This window comes from Agelaius phoeniceus, unplaced genomic scaffold (genome assembly GCF_051311805.1).
Source record: "Agelaius phoeniceus isolate bAgePho1 unplaced genomic scaffold, bAgePho1.hap1 Scaffold_105, whole genome shotgun sequence".
Lineage (NCBI taxonomy): Eukaryota > Metazoa > Chordata > Aves > Passeriformes > Icteridae > Agelaius > Agelaius phoeniceus.
This window is the reverse complement of record NW_027509873.1, coordinates 1,857,282-1,874,672: the sequence shown is the minus strand read 5'-3', so window position 1 is coordinate 1,874,672 and position 17,391 is coordinate 1,857,282. Positions and strand designations below refer to the sequence as shown.

Here is a 17,391-nt window from a genome sequence, read left to right as displayed (position 1 = left end):
GAGCAGCTGCTGCTGGCGGGCAGATGCTGCCAGTTCCACTGCTGCCAAAGGGGAAGAACGGCAGAACAGGGGAAGAGATGTACATACACAGCAGCCCTGGGAACATCCAATAAACATGCAGATATATGGGGTGATTGGTTAGGAATTACTTCAGCTGCTATGCCAATAGTGCTTTCTCTCCTGGTTCTGTACAATGCTTTGGGCCATTTTCTTGGTCTGGTTTCCTTTGCTTGGGTCCCATCTGAATGCTCACTTGGGGTATAGGCTGTAGGTGCTTGGGGCACTCTTGGAGCTCCTCTTGGATCCCTTCAACAACAGGGTTTGGCCCATGGGGGGAGTTTGTGCTGCTTTGTGTCAGAGGAGAACTTCCGAGGCCATTTTGTGTTTGCTGTAGGGGAGGTTGGTTACTGCTTTGCATAAATTCACAGACTAACATGCTTTGTGATGCTCTGCTTTGTCATACTTTGCTTTGTGATATCAGGGCATGGTTGCCACATCGTCGTGGTGACATCAGAAGGTTGCCTTGTTGCACGGAAGGCCTCAGTGCCAGAGCAGCCCTAGGGCTTGCTGAGATCAGGAGCATCCTCCTGATTGTGGCCTTTGTCAGTGTGTAGCTGCACACTGACAGGAGTCTTGGCTTTTGTAGTGTTGGGGTAAACTTGAACAACAGTGCTACAATGATTGAGCAACTCGCTGCTGCAGTTTGCACCATGTATGGCACTGTTTATTCCGCCTATTTCATGACTAGCCTGGCAAGTAAGTAGAGGTTTCAACTCTATTTAGGTTAGGGTGTAAGCTAACCTGGCTTTTGCATGTCTTCCTGCTCTTTCTTAGTGACTGGGTTGATTTTGAAAGAGAAAGAGCATTAGGATGCCAGTGGTTTGGTAAAGCTCCTGTCAGGGCGTTCAGCTAAAAAGGGGGTGCCTGTAGCCACAGGGGCAGCATTTGCAAGGGAACCTGCAGGGCTTCCATTCCCTCCACGGGAGAGTCTGTGGCAGCAGAGTCTGTCATTTCCTCAGTTTGCTGGATCAAGCAGGACAACTTCCAAAATGCAGACTGGGAGGCCTTCTCAGAAGGCCTTCTAAAGACTTTGTAGTTCTCCCCAGAACTGAGGGAAAGCTTCTTTTATTCTAAATTTTGTAATGAAAGGATTTGACTGTCTATTTTGACCCTTGACTGAGTGCTAAAATAGTGATTCCCTTTGCAGTGAAGTGCAAACTCTAAAGCCATGAGTGTCTGCTCCTGAGCCCTGGAGCTGCTGCTGTGCTGTTTCACAGTAGAACTGCCACAGCTCAGGGGGATTTTGGGGAAGCTTTTCTGGGTGACTGTTTTCAGCAACTTAATGGGAATTAGTGCATGCAACTTCTGTTTTTTAAAAAAGTACCTGAAAGACAAGAGAACAAGAGCTGCTTTATCTGTTGAACAGAACAGAAGCATTGAGTGTTGAAGAACAATTTGCATTTCCTTGATCACGTTTGTATTCATTTACTGGCTAAACGGGCCGAAGTGTAGGCACAACCAAGATTATTGTCCTGATCTCTTGCTGGCTGTGTGAAAGAAGTATGTCACGTGGAGGGATGTTGATAAAGAAAAATACTCTCTGTTTGGGTTGACTTCTTCTCTTCTGTGGGATTCAGCAGCCCAGGCAGTTTTCTCACAGCCCTTGTTCATTTTCCCTTGCCCACTCCAGATCACATGATCCGTGTATTCAGAGGTGCTGATCCTGAGGTGAGTGAGAAAGGAACATTTCATGTTCCTGGTGCTTAAGAATTGGAGAGCAAGCTGTGAGCTTGGCCTGTGGCCGCAGAGTGTAGAGGGCCAGCTGGGTAGGCTGAAAGAAAATCTATTTCCATGTCTGCAGCAGCAATAACAAAGGCATCGCTGGCTTTTTCCTGATTTTCCATTTCAGAACTTTCAAGGAATGAAAAGCTCATTTTGCAGAGAGAATGTTGCTTCTTGATAGTAGCCAGGGCATAATGTCTAATTCAGAACTATTAGCAATTCTGTTGAATTAGCCCATTTAAATTCAGTCGCAGTGACTTAGAATCCCATTGTTCTCAAAGTTTCTGATTTGTCCTTAGTACAGCTGGTTGTAGAAATAGAGCTGAATAGAATAAAGTGCTGAATAGAAATAAGGTTATAAATTATAGGTAACTTTCTGTCCCTCACACTGCTGTCTGTCCACAGATCACAGAACCAACAGCAGTCTCTCCTCTGGCTCCCTCTGCTCATGGAGAGGAGGCCAAAGAGGAGGCAAATGAGGTGGATGAGCGCCAGCCTCCAGCTGTGGTCACACCACAGCCTGACCATTCTGAGCCAGTAAGTGCCAGTTGTGTGTGCTGCTGTCTTTGGTGCAAGGCAGAGCTGCAAGTTTCTGACCAGCCGGCACTTGCTGTTGCTGGCTGAGGATGCTGAGTGCTGGAGTCCTGCCAGGACCTGGTGATTGCCCCCAGCCTGTGACAGCTGGACAATGGGCTTTGATCTGTCATGCTTAGGCAGCAGCTTCCTGGCATTTTGATAGGGGCCAGCCTGGAGCATGAATGCTCCCTGATCCCAGAGCAGGGAGCATGTCAAAGACACTGTGCTCAGCCTTGTCAGATACACAGGGGACACTGTGGCGTGGAGGGACCTGTCCCCCTGCACGGACTGGCCAAGTAGCTGCAGGCACAAAAAAATGCTGATCTGACCACACAAGCTCTTTGTGGTGCTTTGTCCCCACAAACTTCTTGGGTGTGCTTACTTGGGACTATTTCAGAGACACGCTGGGGATGTAGAGCTGCTGCTTGAAGTCAGGGATTTTGGTGCCTTTGTTGTCAGGTTGCTCTTCTGCCTCTTCAGGCAGAGCAGCCAGTAGCAGAGCAGATAGGTGCTCTGAGCCTGCCTGTTTCTTGGTCTTTGATAAGCTGCAAGGAGATGACTGTGTTGTCCGTGAAGCTGGACAACTTCATTCTGGACAATTCTTGTCTAGTGTGGCAAAAGAAACAAAGTGAGTAGTTCTGAACCCTTCTTCTGAGGCAAAACCCAGACGCTGCATGTGTCTGTTGATACCTTCTATTGTGTAGTTTGCTTTGAAAACTGCATTGGAGCCTGGAGTGGGAGCAAAGCTGCAAGTCCTTGACTGCTGTCTTGTAATGCTAAAACCAGGATGTACACCTTGCAATGATGCCTGCTGTATCTGAAGTGAAGTGGGCACCTTTGTGGCTGGGGAGCTGCGTGGGCCAAAAGGACGCAGGGCTGGCGGCCTTGAGCCGCTGAAGATGAGGCAGCGTGTGGCCAGGGGGCCAAGAAGGGCCAGGGCACGGTGGCCGTGTCAGCAGCAGGGGGGCAGCAGGAGCAGGGCAGCGAGCGTGGCCTGTGCTGGGCAGCGCTGCGGCCACCGCTGCAGTGCTGGGTGCAGCTGTGGGCCCTGGGAAGCAGAAAGTCCTTGAGGGGCTGCAGCGCGTGCACAGAAGGACAGGGGAGCTGGGCAAGGGGGTGCAGCACAAGGCCAGTGAGGAGGTGCTGAGGGAGCTTTAGCCTGGACAATGGGGGCTCATGAGGGACCTTCAGGCAGACTTCCATAGATCCCTGCCTTAGATCCATAGATCCAATGCTCAGCACAAGGGCTGTTTCCCTGCCAAACATCCCTTCACTGCATCCAAGTGCTTTAGACACTGGAGTAGGTAACACTTTCATATTTTGTTTGTTTATTTGTTTGTTTGTTTGCTGGAAGGAGAAGCCTTGTGTAATTTCTCCTTCTCCAGGGAGCAAGGGAGCTTTTGCTCAATCTTTCCTGCCCTTTTCCAGCACTGTCAGAAACACATCACTTTCAGGTTAACGGCTCCCGTGTCTTTTGGCAGCCCAGGGAATCAGTGTGTGTTGTATTTGGGAATTGAGCAGGAAATCAATGCCCTTGCATTCCAGCTGGTGCTCAGAGATTAGAGGAGCTGGGAGGGGCTGGGCTGCATTTCTGATTCCAGCCACTTTAGCACCATCAGTGTGCTCGAGTCCAAGAGAAGAACTTGCCCGAGCACAGATGCACAAAGAGTGCAGTTCCCAGTGCAACGCTCTGGGTCTGATTGCATTCCATAAGGACCCACACGCTCCAGATTCCCCAAGAGTGTGGGTTACTGAAGCAACAGGAGAGCAAGTTCAGGATGGCTGCAGATCGGGGCACTGCTACCGAGTGTTGATGTGTGTAGCGACAGAAAGGACAGTATTGATTCAGGGTGACCCCCACGTGGTGAATAATGTGCTTCGACTCTATGATTTAGAAGGTTAAACAAATGCTTTCTTAAGCTACGTTATATCACACTAGTACTATATTAAAACTATACTAAAGAGATACTATACTAAAAAGCTACTAAAGAAAAACTTGTGACTGTCTCCAGACAGTCATGACACAGCTTTTATCTAATTGGCTAATCAAGCTAAACAGCTATCACTAAAATCCAATTAACAAATCACTTTCAGTAAACAATCACTAGAACACATTCTACATGTACTAAACAACAAGAACAGCAAGTAGAGATAATAATTGTTTTCTCTTCTTCTCTAAGTTTCTCACTACCTCCCCTTAAAAAAAACCTAGGAGAGAGAATTATATCTCTCTGTGTTCAAAGAATGTAAATACCACAGCACAGTAAAGAGAGATTATAAAAGTGAGATGTCTGTCTATCTATCTATTTGAATCTTCCTGGCTCTGCTCCAAAGCAGTGGAAGATGCAAAGCTCACCTAAAGGCATCCCTTCAGGAGAGGAGTAGAGACAAGTTCCATTGACTGATCCTGAGCAGGCAGAGATGTTTCCCCCTCCAGAGATGGTTGTTTTTTCCCCTCATGTTTTCCTACTCCAGCCTTTTCTGACCTGAAGCCTTCTTTTTATCCTTTAAATTTTTGCATGTCCTAAGGGAGTGGAACTATCCCATGCTGTAGTTGGGGTCTGGTGACTTTGCCCATACATGCATTACATGACACATGGTTTCCTTCGCTGGCATCCCCAGGGCTCTGTAAGTGCATTTGTTAATGGGGCCTTATGAGAAACTCTGTTACTGCTGGTCAGAATTCTCAGTTGACAAAAGAGGGAGAAGAAACACCTTGGTCCTCCTCCATATACTGAGATGGCCATAGAGGTTCTCTGGCTTCCATCAGAGATCTTTGCATGCATCCTTATCTCCTGAATGACCCCATTTTCTAACAAGAGTGTAGATGTCAGGAAGGAGGAATGCTGGTGCAGGCCTGAAGGGAATGTGAACTCCAGAAGTGTCTCTCACAAGGAGTGAGCTCACCCAGGAAGCCACCTGCAGGGCCAGGATGGAGCTGTGGGACAGGGCGGGGTGTCAGTCACCACTGAAAGACAAAGAGGACATGGCAGAAGCAGAGGGAGGCCCTCACCAGACCCTTGAGAAATGCCACACCTTCCCTGTCAGCTGCCTGAGAGGCTGTTGGAGCTTCAGCCCCAGATGGCCCCTGATTGTAGGGCCAGGGTCACTTTGGAATCTGTGCCTCCCCACGGGCAGAGAAGGACCCAGCAGAGCAGCAGCACAGCGCTTTGGGAGCGTGTGAGCCCAGCAGTCTTTGAGTCTTGGCCCACAAAGGTCGTACGGGAAGGTGAAACCCATCTTGTCTTGCTTTCTGTGCAGGTGCTTCTAGAGAAAGAGCAGGAGCAGACTGCCTTATCTGAGATGCCATGCCAGATTCAGGGAGAGCTGTTCCCTGCCCGAGAGCAGGAAGAGCAGCTCAGGCAGCAGGTGGAAGAGCCACAGGAGAATGGCCAGGTAAGCCTGACTGGCCAGGGGACAGAGGGAAGGGCAGGAAGAGGGGCATAAACCAGAGCTCCTGGGACTGAGGAGGCCAGGAAGTCCCACAGGCACTGAAAGGACAGAGCCTTGGAATCTGCAGAGACCAGCACCGGGACAGGATGGTTACAGTGGAAGCAGAGCTGGGGAGGGAAGCAGAAAGAAGGGGCTGAATAAATGTGATTTTGAGGCTAAAAGAGGGAAAAGCTGATCTTGATGGCAGCTCTCAGTCACTTGCTCTGCTTTTGTGTGTACAGAACATCAAGGCAGAGCCACAAGCAGAGCTGCCTGAAGCTCAGAGTGACATCATGGCAGCAAAGAGGAGGAATGAAGACATCCAAGAGGAGAAGAATCTCCCTATGCAGAGGGGCAATCAACAAAAACAGGTGAATGAAGGAATGGCAGCCACTCCACGCATGAAAGAGAGTCCTTTCCGTTGTTGTTTACAGAAAATTGATGAACAGGTGCAGGCACAGCTGCAGGAAACTGAGGCTAGGATCAAGGCAAGGAAGAAGAGGCTAGACGAAAAAATTAAAATCATCAAAGAGAAAATTAATCGCCTCCTTCAGGAACAAAAGGCTCTAGAAAAGCAAGTGAGTGAAACAGCAATAGCCACTGCAGTCACCCAAGGGGTGGTTTCTGCCCTCCTTGCCTTTCCAGTGCAGAGCAGCAGGGGGTGGGTGATGCCTCTGAGGCCATCCTGATGAGGCCTCTGTCAGAGCTGCTCTGAAGGGCACTTCCTGGTCTGCTGAATCTCAGCTGATGCTCTAGACAGTGGCATTACTCCCTTGGCCATTTAGCCAGCACTCATCCGAATGAACTCCTGCTGGCTTCTTCCAGGTGACCTTTCTTGAGGTGTTTGTGCAGGTGAACATGGTCACTCACGTAGATCTGGAATACGAGCTACAAGCTGTCTGTATCCCTTGTGAATCTGCTCCTGTCCTTTTCTTTGCTTTCTTCCCAGTCGATGACTCCTGGCTGACAGGGACAAGCTGTAGTCTCTGACTGCTTTGTTCTCTTTGACTTGAGGTGGAAGTGTTGCCATCCTACCTGGCAGCCTGCAGAGAGCTCCAGCAAATGACGGGCAACCAAGAGCCCCGAGGCTGGCATGAGGCCCAGGAACTGAACCCTCCAGAGATGCTGCAGGATGAGCACGTCCCGAGGAAGGTGCAGAAAAAGAGAATTTCATGGCAGGAGGTAGAACATTAGAATGAGGAGCTGCAAATGTATCTGCAGACCTAGGAGGGGGAAAGGAGTCTTTGGGAGGAAGTGGAGTGGTCGTTGCTGCAGTCATCCTTTAGAACAAGAAACTGGCTATGACCTCGAGTAAAACCAGCCTTTGGTTTTGACCATTTGGTTTCACAAGTAGACATCCAAAGCAATCCAGTTGAAGAGCTCTGCATGTCGCTGACAGCAGCTTCCTAAGGGCTTGCATTTCAAATGGCAATCTCTCTTGCATTTCAGGGCAATCTCTGCCACACCTTCCTGACATAAACTCATTTCTTGTCTCAGACCTACACCGACTCTGACACTGAAGCTGCTGCAGAAGCAGCAGTGCTGTCCCAAGGAGCCTTTGCTCTCCAGCTGAAGAAGTGGAGCCTGAGCACTTGGTTCACCTCCCGTGCTGACCCAGCTGCTGCTCAGCAACAGGAGATGGCGGGTGACTCCCTGGAGCAACTGAGTGCGTCTGGTATCTTTCTTATCTGAGGGACAGTGTATTGTGTGCACGTGTCAGCATAGCTGTACCAAAGGGTTCTCCTTGGTTTAGTGTCACAGAAGTGCTGGCGTTGCTCCGAGGCAGCAAGAGAGAGCTCTGGGTGTTCCTGCTGCCTCTGAGGGCAGCTTAGACTGGCTGGAGTTTGCCTGGGTTTCCCTCTCTGCCGAAGGCAGAAGCAGGGATTGTTCCTGGATCAGCAGAAGGCTGTGACTGCTTGAGTCCTAGCCACTGGCAGAAGCTCTGCTGAGATCAGTCTCTAGGAGAACACATCAAGCCCTTTGTGATTCTGCAGCATAACCCAATGAATCTGCTTCTTGCCCTTAACAGCTGCCAGTGCTGTGCTCTCAGAGAAGATCTGGTAGGGTTGAGAAGGGAGCCCAGTGGATTCTGTGTCTACCATCACCTGTTGGGACAAGAAGGGCACTGATCTGCGCCTCGGTGTGGCTGATCTCAAAGCCCATCGTGTTGTGTCCTGAATGGGGGCAACAGCTTGTACAGGGCTCAGGCTCACTCTGGCTTCTTCCAGTCAGTGCCTGTCAGTGCTCATGCTTGGGCTTTGCCAGCCTTGTTGTGGTCGCTGCCCTGCCCCTGAGGGCTGGTGGGAGTGCAGAGGCTGGAGCCTTCCTTAGCTGGGAGGGTCCCGCTGCTGCCCGGCTGCTGCAGCGCGGAGCTGCCTGAGGCAGCAGCCCCTTCTCTGGGCCGGCTGCTGCGTCGCACGGCCCGGACTCACAAGAGGGTCAGCATCTCCTCTGGGCAGCTCTCTGTGTCACAGGGCGCCTGAGGAGCACTGCTGTCCTCTGTGCCCATGCCCGCTGTGCCGAGTTGGGAGGATGGGGACGTGTGCGGTGCCGAGAGGGCGAGTGCAATGGGAGCGACTGATCCGCGCTGTCGGGGTGGAGAGAAGCGGCGTGGTTCTTCACGCGGGGCACGGGCAAGGGCGTCTTTGAGCTCAGCCTGCTCATAAAGGCTGAGGGCCCTGATGCTGAAAGCCCCGTCGGGATTGCTTCTAGCATGAGCTGCTCTGGTTTACAAACGCAGAGGCATTCTTCTGGCAAACTGCTGCAAGCTGGAAAAGATGGGAACACTTGGCAATAATTCCTCCTGTTCTGAACTTGACATCTGTTCAGAGGAATTGATTCTAGATGTCCAGGTGCATTTAATCTTAGCAAGTAGGAAACCTTTTCTAAATCTCACAGTGTTTATTCCCAAGAAAACAAAGGCACTGTTAGTTCCAGCTCTCCTTAATGTTTCTAGATGACAAACTTACTTGCCTTGGTAGGTGTTCTCTTCTGGTCTCAGTCTCTGGATGTATCTCCCTGTGCTTCCCTGTGTGTCTGCTGTCAAGAAGTCTCTCACTTCAAAGGATGCTAGAAATCAGTCTCTGTGCCAGCCACTTGTGCTGTGGACCTGCTGTTCTTTTCTTGTTGTTCCAGTTCCTGTTCCTGTTGTTGTTAGCCAGCTGTCCACAAAGGGAGGGCTCAGAGCCCCAGACAGTGGGGCTGCCTTTTGTATCTCCTAGAAGCTGGGATCTCTGCTTTAAAGTGAACATCTTGCATTTTGTTTCCCTCAGGGAGAATGGCGAAGATGGAAAATCCTATTATAAAATACATTGAACTGGAAAATATTGGCAGTGGGTGAGTCCAAGCAATGTTAATTTTACAAAACTATGCATCAGGTGTTTTGCTGGTGGAATAGGTATCAAGTGTGAAGTCAGACAAGCTGCAAATGTGTTCAGGCACTGGGCTTAGATTGTCAGTGCTGATCAGAATTTCTAAGTGTGCTCAGAAGGCATTGTCAAAGACATCTCCATGCTTCCAGTGTCCTGCAGGTCTTAGGCATTTACAGCACAGATCTCCTGCGTGGGCTGGCTTTCACTGCAAGATCTAAATGGCTTCTCCTTTCTCTGCTTCTGTTTTGTTTCTAGGACTTTTGGAGATGTTTGTAAAGCACTCGACACTGCCACAGGAGGAGAGGTAACTGTCAACAGCACCTGCAGATTCTGCTGCACTCGAGGGCTTTCCCCTCTGGTGTGAGCTGTGGCTGGAGCTTTGGGCAGAGCTGTGCTGAAAAGGCACAAGAAGCACAGACTGGTGCCAGCCCGCAAAATGCATTTGGGACTTTGTCCTCCTCAGCTGCCGGAAGGAAGGCACGGAGGGCAGCGGCTCCTTTCAGAGAAGGACGCGCTCACTCGCTCTCCATTGCTGAAACAAAGGTGGTGCCTTCGAGCACCTCACTGCTCTTTGGGGCACAGCTTCAGAGTCCTGAATTCTCATTTCTGGCTGCCAGCAAATACATCTGAAAGTTACTGGTGGTTCCTTAGCCACCTGCTGCACTTGGGAACTGCACACAGGGAGAGATCTGCAAGGCGTCCCTGAAAGCCCTAAGCCCTGCCCATAGCCCAAGATGTATCCACAGAGTTTTAAGGCATGGATTGCTTCTTCTGAGTCGCAAACAAAGCAGCAGAGAGTGTGGTCAGAGCTTTGTGGGTGATAACTGAGACACTGCTGTTACCAAGTGGTCAAGGCAAAATGTCAGTGGCCCCACGTGTCCTGTAAGTGGCTCCCAAGGGAGCAGAGAAATGGGCTGTTGGAACGTCAGTTCCTAATTACTGCAGTGCCTAATCACAAGGCAGTTTGGCACAGCTCAGCTGTGTCATTGCAAAATCACTCGCTCCATGTGTCTTGTGGTCTCGTGCCACCAACCTCTCAAGTTACTGATTTTCAATGTCATTTTAGGTGGCCATAAAGAAAATACATCTTCAAGGACTGAGGAAGAAGGAACTAAAAGTCAATGAACTCATGGTCATGAAGGTGAATAGGAATCCCAACCTGGTCAATTGTTTAGACAGGTGAGTTGTGCTTTTGTCCCATGAATGTTTGTTCACATATTGCAAACATGCAAGGTAAAATCCCACTTTGGTCACTGGCAGAAAATAGAGCTGTAATTATTGGCTAATTATTATTGCTCTTTTCATCTCCAGTGGATGGGAAGAGATTGCATTTTGTCTGCATGAGTCTTCGCTGGCACATGGTATTGGAAAATTGTTCAAAAACCCGGATGAGTCGTGTCTTACTAAATCAATGATCTCTATATTCACAGCCACCACTTTGTTTTGGAGCTTGATTTTTTTCAAGTGTCTTCTTACGTCCAGGTAAACTAACAAGGATTTCCCTTGGATTGTTGCCACTGTTTTCCATTGCTATGCATGCCAGGAAGACTAGGTGCTTTTTTCCAGAAACACCATGCGCGACAGGTTTTTTATCTGGGCTGTTACTAAACTGCACATTTTGCTTGCTGCCCATCTAAGACATCTCCTTTTTCACAGCTGTGCCTTTCTCCTTGAGACTGCACAGATGGCAAACAAAGCACAGCCAAGAGGGAATGTCTATTCCTTTATTTTGTCTTTGTCTCAAAGGGACCTGAAAAGAAGAATCAACCCGTCTTTTCCACACAGCAACCTAGCCATGTACATTCATCTCCACGCCCTTGTTTCCTTCTTTCAGCTACCTTGTGGGTGAGGAGCTCTGGCTGGTTATGGAGTACATGGATGGAGGCACTCTGAGCAATGTCATCAGCAAGACCTACCTGTCTGAAGATGAGATGGCAGCCATCAGTCGGGAGGTCAGCAATCCCATCCGTGTTTCCAAGGGCTTGGGCAGGATTGTCTGGGAAACAGGGGCTCAGAGCTGGAGTGATTTCCTGTGCCAAGCTTTGTTTCTGTGTTGCTGCTATTCTATGGGCAAGTAAAAGCATCTCAAGTGAAAGGCCTGCCAGTGCCCCTGCACTCCCTGTACTCAGTGCCAGTACTCTTATCTCCTGCTGTTGTATTCTCGCTCTGTCTCTTGTATTTATATTTGCTGTTCTCCACCTTGCCTCTCTAAATGTTTGCCTGGAGTCTGTCTTCACTGCATTCCTTGCCTGTAAAAGCAAAGGTGCTGGTGGCAGGATTTGAAATGATCAGCAAAGAAAAAAGACTCATGTCTCACAGTCCTCCGCTGAAAAGGATAGTAGTGCAGCCAAAATGCTCTTTGCTCCCGGAAAGTGACTGGTGGGATACTTCCAAGCCTGTGCTGAGGCCAGCAAGAAAATCTTTGTCATGCAGCCTCCCACCCAAAAGTGATCCGCTTCACACCAAAGGGAGGGACTTTTCCTTTCAAAACCCCTCCTTTGTCCTCTGCATGGAAAAAGCACGTCCACTGCAGCAGGAGTCATCCTGGCTGGTTTGCAGGGCACAGCCTACAACAGCAGGTGCTGTTGCTCTTTCAAAAGCTGACGTGCCTTTCCTTAGAAAGGTCCTGCTCTGCAAGTGTTGGAGCAGCAAGCTCTTCCTCTCAGTGGCCATTACTGTTCTGCCATTACTCCCCATTCCCCTGGAGAGGGAATCTTTTAGATTCTTTGTTTCCTTTCTTGTGTGATGAAATCACATCACTCATTTTTGCCCTCCTGTTTCTGTTTTCTCGCTCAGTGCCTGCAAGGACTGCATTTTCTGCACTCAAACCGCGTCATCCACCAAGATGTGAAGAGCTGCAACATCCTTCTCAAAACCGACGGCTCTGTCAAGCTGGGTCAGTATATTCTTGGTCAGGTGCAGCGTTCCAGGGATGTGGGTGTGGGGCTGCTTGGAGTGACTGCCAGCTCCCCAGAAATGGTGCTGGTGGCAGTGCAGGGACCCCTGCTGCGAGCTGAAGGCACAGTTGCAATGTGCACAGAGGTATAAGGAACCACAAGCAGTCAAGAGTGGCGTTGCTCTGTGTGTGTCCCTTCCAGACAGAGGGAGCTACAATCTAAAGCTTCAGGGGCATAAAGTCCACTGCTGTGAGCAGCGTTAAGAAACCTGGGTTTTTTTGGAAACGGCCAATTTCATACTCCCTTGGCTAAAGCCCCAAGGAAATCGAGCATGCACAGTTCTCCAGGAGATTCAACAGCACATTCTTAGCCTGAGAGTGGGGAATTCTTTTGCTTGGTTTCCTAATTGGAGCTGGCTTTCATGGTTTGTTGTTTTCTCCACAGCTGACTTTGGCCTCTTTGCTCAGCTCACCCCTGAGCAGGGCAGGTGGAGCTGCGTGGCCGGCACTCCTGGGTGGCTGGCGCCTGAAGTGGTGACAGGTCAACCATATGGCCCCAAAGTGGACATATGGTCTTTGGGAATCGTGGGCATCGAAATGGTGGAACGAGAAGTTCCTCACTGGAATGCAACTCCTGTCTTGGTAAGGTGCAAATACTCACTGATCCCACTGTCTTTCTCACCTGTCCCATGTTCTGTGTGCCATTGGACAAAATCCCATTGCCATCTGCTGGAACCACTTCCACCAAGGTCTCCTTCTAAAAATGCCCCTGCAACACATCAGCATCTGCTGTAGCTTTGGTTGTATCAGAAAGGGAAGTGGCAGTTCAGAAACCTAACCAGTTCAGAAACCTGCCATTTTGGCCTCCAGCCATGCCTGACATTTCTCACTTGTTTTTTGAACAATGTTGGAACTCTGTTTCTGAAGGACAAGAATTTTTCAGTGGAGAGGGTAGACATGTGATAAATATCCTGAGAAATGGAGGTTAGACCTTCCCAGTTTCAATTTTATAGAAAACATAAGAAAAAAAGGAAAAAGAAAAGTAAACAAAAAAGAAAAAGAGAAAAAACCTACTACCAAAGCAATGCCCAAGCAGTTCTGCTTGCTTTCTCATTTTTGAAACACAGCTCTTCTCTTCCATTCTGTAGCATCTTTTCCAAATGCTGTGGGTCTTCGAAACTTTCAGGCTTTCAAGTCATCTGTACATGGTTCAGTCATGTGTGTGGGTGGCCTGGATAAGTTTAGGATGTGTTTTTCTCCGACTGCAGTTAGAATTGTTTGCCAAACCCTTGGCTGTTTCTTGGTACTTTAACAAGTTGATGAGCTTGCAGGCAGGTGCCTGGGCTGGGATCCAACGTGGGCAGTTGACACCGGTGCTGTGTTTCTTTACCACAGGAGCAGGGCCATCCCTGGCCTGCACAGTTCTAATGACAGGGAGGACTCCAGCTCCCCACCATGGCCAGTGGCTGAGCTCAGCTGAGAGTCAGGATAAAACCCTCTTTGTCACCTCTGGTGATGTGGGAAAAGGAAAGAAAGCCGCATAAATTATTTGTACACAAGGGGAGTGCATTGCCATTTCTGGATTTGAAATTCTCCTTTGGGTTAAAGAGGATAATAGCAAAGTCTCTTTGGTCACCATCTATTTCAGTGCCACAAGCACAGAGTTATCGTTACAGTGGTGGGCATTTTTATGGAGACTCCAAGGCCTCTTGCCATTCATATTTTTGTCTATTTGAGATGGATTCTGCACGTTGAGGTTTGGAACTTGGAACTTGGAACTTGATAGTTCCAAGTTGGTGTCCTATGTTTCTAAATACCATCTTGCAAAAGCAGAATGAGCTCTGTCCCTCTGACTTGTCAGCATGTTAGAGCTTGGTTCCACACGAACCACACTGGATAACGATCAGCCAATGTCTTGCCAATCTACACTGTAATTCCTTGGCCTGAGGAGTATCAGAAAGACCTGCTGAGCTCCATGGACACTGTCAGCTGCATGGAAGTGAGCATCCTTGGCCTTGCTGAAGAAACTGGAGCTCAGCTTAGGTTAGATGCTCTTGAGCAGGAGAAAGGCTGGGATCGTCAGGTGTTTCCAGAGGCCGGCGTGCCCAGAGGGACTGAGCTCTGGGGAGCAGCTGGATGTTTCTGCACATCATGGAAAGGGATTGCCAGACAGCTCAAGCCTCACCACAGGCAAACACTCCCCAGCTCTTCTCAGGCAACATTTGCTTTGGGTTTCAAGTTGTTCCCACTTGTCTGTCTGTGAAGATGCCCCTAAAACCACAAGGCAAGCCTCTCAGAACTGGTGTTACATTTCCAGAAATGAAGAAAAGAAGCCCAAACACAAGAAAGTTGCTAAGGCACCGGTTTTTAGAGAGGAACTTACCCCACTGTGCAGTTTCTTCTCACTGGGAAACATGCTTCAAACTGGGGCATGAGGGTGTAAAGGCCACAGAGTCTCTTCTGCTTCTTGTGCAGTGCTGCTGAAACACTCAGTGATCGTGTTTCTCTCCTAGCCCAAGCCATATTCTGCACGTCACCAAGCCAGAGCCTGGTGATGTGGAGAGCCTGCCAAAACCTCCCATTTGTTTCCTGGCACTTTCTGGGATGGGCCTACCATTAATGCATTGACTTGAGTAGCCAAATGAGTAGAGGGTGACCGTAGGGATGGAACCTCTCCTTCTGATTTGACCATGAAAAGTTTTTCTTTTCCATGTAAGGAAAGCAGAAATTTTCAGGCTGCTGAGAGACAGAGCTGCAGGTGGCTCCTGTGTGTCCAAGCAGGTGTTTTCATCCCAGTACATTTGTGCATGCATCTTAATGTGTCTGTGTTGAAGATGAGATTCCAAATGTTTGTTTCCTTACCTGAGGAGCACCTGGTGGATTTCCTTTCTTTCCTTCCAATTCCCATTGTTTTCAAGAACAAAGCAAAAAGCTTGATTAGTTTTGTTTTATGGCAGCTGCTCTTAAGGGACCAAGAAGCACTGCAGAGATACTTTTCCATGTACTAACCCTTGGATATAGTAGAGTTAGTATAGCAAAGTCCTTCTTCCAAAAAGCCTCTCAAGCTGGTATGAATCTTCAGGGAAGGAAATGTGCTTGTGGTGATGTAGTTCCCACTAACTAGGTCAGTCAATGAAATCAGCTGCTAAGGCAAGATCTGTGGGATGTTGGAAAAGCTGTGGCTGCATCGGAGTTTGGGTTTTTGGTTGGTAAAGGAAAGTCATCTCTGGGTCTCTGCCAGGGCAGAAACTGCCACTGCAGAGTGGAGCTTAATCAATGGGACCCAGGAGAGCAGTTACAGATAGGAAAGAAGCAGGTGTAGCCTGGTGTCTCCTTTTTCCCCAGCCTCAACTCCTGATAGCCACAGGAGGAAGACAAAAGCTGCAGCAGCCCAACCTATTCTCATCTTGCCTGCGTGACTTCCTGAGCTGCTGCCTGCAGAGAGACGAGGCGCGGCGCTGGTCTGCCAAGGAGCTCCTGCAGGTAAAATGTGAAGGGGCTGCAGGTGAAACAGGGTCTGAGGGATGGGCTCCTCCTCCACTCAAGTCCAAGGCATCAGATGAGCCCCCTTCCTCCTCACCTCCACTCTTGGTGCTCTTCAAATGAAAACAGTGAGGAATCCTAGACTGGGCTGGGCTGGCAGGGCCCTGTAAAGGTCCTGTGGTGCAAGTGTCCTGCAATGAGCAGGGACATCTTTAAAGAGATCAGGTTGCTCAGAGCCCTTTGCCACCGGAGCTGGAATGGTTGCAGGGATGGGGAACCTACAAGCTCTTGGGGCAAGCTGTGCCAGGGTGGCACCATGCTCCGAGTAAACAAGTTCTTCCTTAGACCTACTCTGATTAGATGCCCTTTGTGTTTAAAAATATTTGTCCATATCCTATTGTAACCGACCCTGTTAAAGATGTCCCCCACTTTCTTCAAAGCTACTCTGAAGTCTTGGAAAGTGGCAATAAAGTCTCCCTGGGGCCTATTCTTCACAAAACTGAATAACTCCACCTCTTCTCTGCATTTCCTGAGCAGAGAGGTGCTCTGTCCTCTGACTGTTTCTGTTGCCCTCTTTTCTAATTTGGTGGAGTGTTCAGTTTTATCTAATGGCAAAAGAATTGAAGCAGAGCAATTCAGGGTACAGAGACATGAAATGGTGGTCGAGGAACCCAAGGAAGCCAGTCCCAGCTGAGCAGTCAGAGATTTGGCTGTGGCAGGAGGGGCTGTGGGGGCTCACTGTGAGCCTCTGAGGGGCCCTGGTTTGTGCCCCCCAGCCCAGCCTTGGAGGTTTCTGGCACGCAAACAGGGACAGCTGGGAGGGACTTGTCCCAGCCCCATCTGCTGCCTGGCACGCTCAAGCAGACGGGAACTGCGCCAGGGTTACTGCCAGGTTGTGTGGCAGAGAGGGAACTGCAGGACCCAGTGCCACTGGGCTGGCCCTGCTGGGAAGGAAGGTGCCATCCAGCACACGAGGGGCAGGGCATGGAAAGACAGACATTGCTTTCTGTCCCTGTGGGAATTAGCACAGTGCCTGTCTTTCAAAGACAGGGACCTATGTGAGTCATTGGAGTTTCCTGAAAGGAAGATAACTCAGGGACAGAAAGCACCATTTCTAGAGCACTGGCAGGGCAAAGATCCCAACAAGATAAAGAAACCTGAATAAATGGATGAGCGGGATTCTGGGCCAGGTTTGCCTGTGATGGCAGGGTCCTGCACATGACTGCTGGTAGCAGATGGTGCCATTGCTCCTCTTTCTGGGTCTTTTTAGGACCCAGAGCAATCCCGATTGAGCCTGTGAAGCACTGAGCTTGGAAAGTAATGGTTCACTCTTCACTGTTCTTTGTCTTTTTGTTGTTTGTTGTTTGTTTGTTTGTTTGTTTGTTTTAATTTGTTTGTTTTCTTTTTTTTTGTTTTTGTATTTGTTTTTGGGTTTTGGGGTTTTTTTGTGAACAGCATCCATTTGTAACATCAGCTGAGGCTGCATCCACCCTGAGACCACTCATCATCTCAATGAAGAGGAGGATGGAGAAGCAAACAGTGCTATAATCATATCAGGACCATTTTCTCCATAGCCATCTTAGAGTAGGATTTAGAGTAGGACTGTAGAGTAGGATTTAGAGTAGGAGTATGTGGAGAAAAGACAAAAGACTGCACAATTCAATGTGAATCAAGGACAAGCCGTTTATTGTGCTTCTAAACATAGTTTATAATTAGTTCCTATCCTATAGGTTTCTATAGACATGCATTGTTTGGTTGGTTGCTGCACTTTGTCCAGCATCTCTTGACTGGTAGCTCTATTTTGTCCTGAGGCAAGCACGCATCTTTTCCTTAATCTAATTGGTAGATGCT

At 49.1% G+C, this 17,391-nt stretch overlaps 1 pseudogene; it reads left to right on the top strand.

Moving 5' to 3' along the window:
- The first annotated feature begins 434 nt into the window (after nucleotides 1-434).
- Nucleotides 435-17,088, top strand: LOC129133773 (uncharacterized; annotated as a pseudogene).
- Nucleotides 17,089-17,391: the final 303 nt, after the last annotated feature.